Genomic DNA, 6,909 nt, shown 5'->3' on the forward strand with positions numbered 1-6,909 from the left:
TTCCTGTGGCCATCACCAATGTTCCCTCTAAGCTGTGGAGTCTTGTGAGCAAAAATTCCACTTTGTGAGCTACTGGCATTAAAGTTGAGCGAGTGATTGGGCTACTGCATAAATTCATTTACTCTGGAGCCATCCTTCCTGAGCTAAGACAAAAATGTGTGAGCTGGAGGCTAAAAAACCGTGAGCTAGCTCACACTAACTCAGCTTAGAGGGAACACTGGCCATCACTACATCCTCTGGGAGTGAATCTCCCATTTTAATCACTCTCTGTCCATCCTGAACCTACTGCCCGTCAATCTCATGGGATGCCCTCGAGTTCTAGTCTTTTGGAAGAGGGAGAAACAGTTCTCTTTGTCGGCTCTCTCCACCCCATGCATAACTTTATAAACCTCTTAAGATAAAAAGATAAGGGCTACAAGCTTACTACCAGGCGAGGTGCCTACGACCAACACCAGAAGCCTGATTCCGCTGCCCCGATCATCTCTATTTTTGGCCATAAAGGCTAGAAATTGAGTAGGTTTTTTTAAAACAAAACCAAAAGGCCCCAGTTCTCTGCAAGATGAATTCTGCATCCAGTCCCATATTCCGTGTTCCCCAAAATCAGGGCACCCACAGGTCCCCCACAACTGGCTTTTACAACTGACAGATTTTCCTTCTTTGTTTACCTTGCTGTCTTAATTTTGGCCGTTGTGTTTGTAAAGCCATACATAATCTTCTCTTATATATAAAGCTCATTTTGTGTGAGACTCGCCTGAACGTTCCACACGCCTCTCTAGCCTTTGGGTCTGTGAGCTGTCGCTCAGCACGGGGGCCAATCCCATGCCTGGATCACCCCCCTCCATCATCTCGGCACGCTCACAGACCCACGAGGTGCCCTATCACACGCAGTCTGTGTGGGGCCGCTCGCTGGGAGCAGATCTGTCTTCCCTGCTACCTTCTGCGGCTGTTCGGCGCCCTTCCGGAGGGCCTCGGCCACGCCGACCTGTCTTCCCCGCCACCTTCTGCATTGCCTCCCTCCGTTGCCTCGGCCTGCCCACAGACCTGCCAGGCGCCCTCTCACCTGCAGTCTGTGTGGAGCCGCCGGCCAGGAGCTGACCTGTCTCCCCCACCACCTTCTGCGGCTGCTCGGCGCCCTCCCGGAGGGCCTGGACTGCGCCGACCTGTCTCCCCCGCCACCTTCTGCGGCTGCTCGCCGTGCTCCCGGAGGCCCAGGTACTGTGTGGCCTCTCTGCGACCGGCGCACTTGCTGCCTTGCCCCACCGGTGCCTCCGCCAGATGGGGGGGGAGTCAGGTTGGCCTACTTGGCCTCCTCCACCCGCGGGGACCTTCACCGCGCCAGCCAGGCAGGGCGCTGGGAGCCCCATCGCCGGAGGACCACGGCTGATTGCCTTGGCCTCCCGTGGACTCGGGGTGGTGCAGGCGCCGCACCCCTTCCCCCCTTCACTGCTCAGCTGCCCTGGGTCACCGGGTTACCACCACCCCCGCCAACGCTAGCGCCCGCTGTCTCCTGCTACAGCAGGCCTTCTTCCTAGGTATAAATAAAGTCTAAATTTTAAAAAAAGAAAAAGGAACCATCCCGCAAGGATCTGACATGAACCAAGGATCTTCACTGAAGCATCATTGCAAAACCAGTTTTGGTAGGGATCTATTCCGACAGAGTTTCCCAGCATATCTATGCTCCTGCGATACCACTACATAAAGTACTGCATGAGCACTAAAACCGCAAAGAGCTGGTAGATGGATTGCTTTGATAGCCAACAAAGAACAGATAATATGTACGGTATAATTATGATAGCTGCAGAAAGAACAGATAGATCATATCTCTGATATAATTACAATGATAATGTTGCTAAGGAGCTGAAATGGATATTGTGGGGAGTAAATACTCAATGCAGTTTATGTCTGAAAAAGAAATAAGAACATAAGAGAAGCCAATGCTGGATCAGGCCAGTGTCCCATCCAGTCCAACACTCTGTCACACAGTGGCCAAAAATAACAGGTGCCATCAGGAGGTCCAGCAGTGGGGCCAGGACACTTGGAGCCCTCCCACTGTTGCCCCCCCCCTGCACCAAGAATGCAGAGCATCACTTGCCCCAGCCTGAGAGTTCCTATCTATACCTTGTGGCTAATAGCCACCAATAGACCTCTGCTCTATATGCTTATCTAATTCCCTCTTGAAGCGGTCCATGCTTGTAGCCGCTGCCACCTCCTGTGGCAGTGAATTCCATGTGTTAATCACTCTCTGGGTGAAGAAGGACTTCCTTTTATCCGTTCTAACCCGACCGCTCAGCAGTTTCATGGAGTGCCCACGAGTTCTCGTCTTGTGAGAAAGGCTCCCCCTGTTGCCCCCCCCCCAGCACCAAGAATACAGAGCATCACTCGCCCCAGCCTGAGAATTCCTATCTACACCTTGTGGCTAACAGCCACGGATGGACCTCTGCTCCATATACTTATCCAATTCCGTCTTGAAGCCGTCCATGCTTGTAGCTGCCACCACCTCCTGTGGCAGTGAATTCCATGTGTTGATCACTCTCTGGGTGAAGAAGGACTTCCTTTTATCCGTTCTAACCCGACTGCTCAGCGGTTTCATGAAGTGCCCACGAGTTCTCGTCGTACCTCTTTCTCCCCCTGCTCTATCCCATGCATCATCTTGGAAACCTCGATCATGTGGCCCCTCAGCCATCGTGTCTCCAAGCTAAAGAGCCCCAAGCGCCTTAACCTTTCTTCACAGGGAAAGTGTTCCAACCCTTGTATCATATCATTTCTAATATATATATATATAATATATGGTATCAGATTGATCTAATTTCTGTGCACTGAGGAGATCAAGTCCTAGGTTACAAACTGAACTCTCCAATGCAAGAACAAGATGCATTTCTTCCTTTAGGAGGTGCGATTGGCAGAATAAAAAAGTTTCAGTTTTGTTTTTGCATGTGGGTGGGTATTCTGTTTGAAATAATTGTTTGGATACACTATATTGTTAATATGCTAGTTGTGATAATTTCATGCCAAGTAAAAATGTCCATAGTCATATTTTATGTTCCTAAAGTAACAGAATGACTTTCAATCTAGAAAAGACAAAAGAAATGCTAATGCAGCATTTTCTTTCCAATTTTTCCGAAAATTTCCGTTTTTTTCCGAAAAATAGCCGGGGTTTTTTCCGAGCTTCAAAATTTCCGGAAATTTTACATCTTTAGATCAAACTGGTAAGCTTTATATATTGGCGGGAAGGCCTTGATGCCCTCTCCAGCTACGGAGACCTAGATCCCGCACCTCCGGGGAGACCCTTCTCTGGTTAAATTTCAAAATAAAAGCAAGGACCTTTAACGGCAACCCAGTGCCCTCGCTGTGCGAGAGCACGCCAGTCATCTCGCACACAAAATATTGTCAGGTCTCGGTGGCCCAAAGCCCTTCTAGGTGGTGGAGGGATCTGAGTGTGTATACTCTGCCGGGGAAGAGTTTATTACCATTCTTAGACACTCCCAGGTTGCAGATATTAGAACGAATTGCCCATAATTAATTCAAGGAATTAGGACACGCCGATACCTCGCAGCGCTGGAACGCGTGAGCGAGGGGGGAGCATTCTAAGCGGCTTGATACGGGAACGGCCCCGAGGAACCAATTTAAAAATGCACAGATCCCCTTCTGTCAGAACGGAGTCAGACGTCGACAATCCGCCTCTCCCAAAATGCCACGCAGAACGAGGAGGGAGCTGTAGTCCTCGTTTGGGGTGACGCAGAATGGACAGGATCGGGGACCCTTGCCCCGCAAGGACAGAAGCAAACGGCAGACCCAGATTCTGTGCCATTTTAAGATAGCTGCCGAGCTGAGAAACACATTTATCTACTTTGTTCACGCCCTGCCTTTCCTCCCCCAACGGAGAACCCAAAATGGCTCACGTCATTCTCCTCGTCTCCATTTTATCCTCACAACAGCCCTATAGGGTAGGCCACGCAAAGTGTGCATGACCAGCCCAAGGTCAGCCAGCAAGCTTCCACGGCAGAGTGGAGATTCGAATCTGGAGTCTCCCGGATCCTAGGCCGGCACAGTAACCGCAACACCACACTGACTGTGGGCATGCCTGAAGATTTCAGAACAACTTTAGAGAGCCATCAGATTCCGTAACTAATCTATTTTGCAACTATATTATTCATTTCCTCATTACTGCATATTCTGTGTTATATCTTTCAAAGTTTCTAGATACTAGCTATAACTTTTAGTATACCAAAGCTTAAAGGAAAGTCCGTTATATACCTCACATAAAAGATAAAAAATAACAGACATTTTTGTTCAAAATCTATTTCCTCATACATTATCCATTTCCTCATACATAGACATATATAAACGTATCACATTTATATGTGATACATTTATATGCACAGCAATGCATTTGTATGCAATTTTTAAATTATTTCACCTGTTCGCAGAATAAAACACTTCATCTCCATTATAAAGCAATTTTTAAATCATTTCTCCTTCTAAATTGATCACCTGTTCACAGAATAAAACACTTCATCTCCATTATAAAGCATCTCCAGAATAAAACACTCCATCTCCAGAATAAAACACTCCATTTAAGAGAGCCAGTTTGGTGTAGTGGTTAAGTGCGTGGACTCTAATCTGGGAGAACTGGGTTTGATTCCCCACTCCTCCACTTGCACCTGCTGATGTGACCTTGGGTCAGTCACAAGCTCTGGCACAGCTGTCCTTGAAAAAGAGCAGTTTGTGTCAGAGTTCTCTCAGCCCCACCCACCTCACAGGGTGTCTGTTGGGAGGGGAAGGGAAATAAGTTTGTAAGCCGCTCTGAGACTCCAAGTGAAAAGCGGGGTATAAATCCAATCTCCTCCTCCTCTTCCTCCCTCAAATTTTGAAATTTCTCAAATAGGCTGTCGATTTTGCCATTACTGCATAATCGGCAAGCTTATTTTCCCACTCTTCTAAGCTTGGGCAAATGCCTGGTTTCCATTTCCAAGAATTCACCAGTTAGCAAAACTGCAGACGAATTTTACACAGACTGTTCGTACCCACCTGACCTAGCAAATGCACAGGGGAACAACAGCACTAAGTGTGTTCCAAGGGGGACGAATGATGACAAAGGTCTCCAGGCCTCACCAACACCCCCAAGACAGGGGACTACACACTCCAGAATCTTTTGGAATGTACACAAGTTTGACGGCAAAGTGTGTCCCAATGAGGAAGTAGATTTGAAAAATCACGGGACCGAACCGATAGAGTGGGGAGCAGAGGAGACGACGATCCAATCGTTACTGAATCATGAAGCCCTCTGGTCAGCCTTGGAACAGCAGAGAGGCCACCCTGCAGGGTGGTGGTTGGAGGAAGGGAAGGAAACAGAGAGAACCAACATGCCCTAGCTTGCCATGTTACATTCCGGGGGAGGGGGCGGTATTGTTAGAGCATTAGGGAGTACAAGCTTTACTGGCATAGATGATTAGAGCTAAGCTGTGGCAGGTATGGGCAGTATTGGTTCTGTATTATGTACAGTTCGATTAGGATTCAGTGTTACACTTGGGGAGTTGTCAAATGTATTTTTATATTAGCTGGAAATAGGATATTAACAAGAAGCGGGACCCGCGATACTCGGGGGGAGTATTCCTAAAGGCTCCCAGCCTGAAGAGGCAGCTCCGCACTGAGGAGGAAGCGGCTGCAGGTAAGCCTTCTCCCCCACCCCGGGCACCGGCGGCGAGGCCTGAGCGGCTCCCGGCTGCCCAGCTGCCGGGCCCGCCGTTCTTCCTCCGCCCTCCCCCTGGCGGCGAGGCCTGAGCGGCTCCCAGCTGCCGGGCCCGCCGTTCTTCATCCGTCCTCCCCCTGGCGGCGAGGCCTGAGCGGCTCCCAGCTGCCGGGTCCGCCGTTCTTCCCCCGCCCCCGGTGAGGCCTGAGCGGCCCCCAGCTGCCGACCAGCCACAGAGTTCTCAGAGCGTTCTCTGCGCATGCGCAGGGGACGCTCTCTTACTTTTGAGGGGATTTAAGTATCCCCTGTATCGTTTTTTCAACTTTTTAGATTTTTCTGCATACCTGGGGACTGCTCCAAGTGTGCAGGAAAACCTCTCTGCCCCCCCAAGTGCCGCCGATGTGCGGATTTAGAAATCCGCACACAGGGGGTGTCTTGGCTATGAGATATATAGATTGCTTGTAACGTCTTTTAAGCGCGCCTGGAGACAGATTCTCATGGGACTGTCCTTGAAGATTTCTATGCCAGGCTTAGTTAGATAGAGCGGCCATATATCTGTCTGAGTTGCTATAGAAACGCATGACGTGTGAACGAAAGGGATTTTGGGGTTTTACCTTTTCCCACCTTTGGACCTTAGTCCTAACAAAGAGGTTGACCCCCACAGCATCTCACTTCTCTAATAAAACATATCACTGCCAAAAAATGTGTGTGGAGAGTGATTTGACTGGGGACCTGACACCATCCAGGGCTTTTATGCATCCCCGCGAGCAACTGGTGCAAGGGAGGAAACGGGAGACTGCTCCGGGAGGGAAGTGGGTGGAGCCACTCCGATCGTGGCCTCAGCATGGAGGAACACCCTCGTCCGCAGCAGTCAAGCAGCGTGGGAGCGTCTGCCCAGTGCTGCACCGCTTGGCTCACCAGTCCGCCCATGTGGGTTTCCTTTTGCATCCCCCTCCCAGCCCAGGGGGCCTTGCAGTGAGGATGCAACAACTCAGAGCTTACCAGCTGCGGTCCTTTATACAGTTTACAAGAAGTGCAACCCGTGATAGTTGCGCGGGGGGGAGTATTCCTAAAGGCACCTGGTCTGCAGAAGCAGCTCCACAGGTAAGCCTTCTCCCCCCCGCCTGCTGATTCCCCCACCCGCGGGCACCGGCGGCGAGGCCTGAGGGCCTCCCAGCTGCCAGGCCCGACGATCACCCCCCCCCCCCCCCCCCCCCCCC

At 50.5% G+C, this 6,909-nt stretch overlaps 1 protein-coding gene across 1 annotated transcript in view; it reads right to left on the reverse strand.

The window, feature by feature from the left end:
- The window catches only part of LOC107115266 (nectin-2-like), a 76,239-nt gene that overhangs the window by 66,627 nt on the left and 2,703 nt on the right, over positions 1 to 6,909 (reverse strand). The window lies entirely within an intron of this gene.

Source organism: Gekko japonicus, unplaced genomic scaffold (assembly GCF_001447785.1).
Source record: "Gekko japonicus isolate JY-2015 unplaced genomic scaffold, Gekko_japonicus_V1.1 scaffold3080, whole genome shotgun sequence".
In the NCBI taxonomy this organism is placed as follows: domain Eukaryota; kingdom Metazoa; phylum Chordata; class Lepidosauria; order Squamata; family Gekkonidae; genus Gekko; species Gekko japonicus.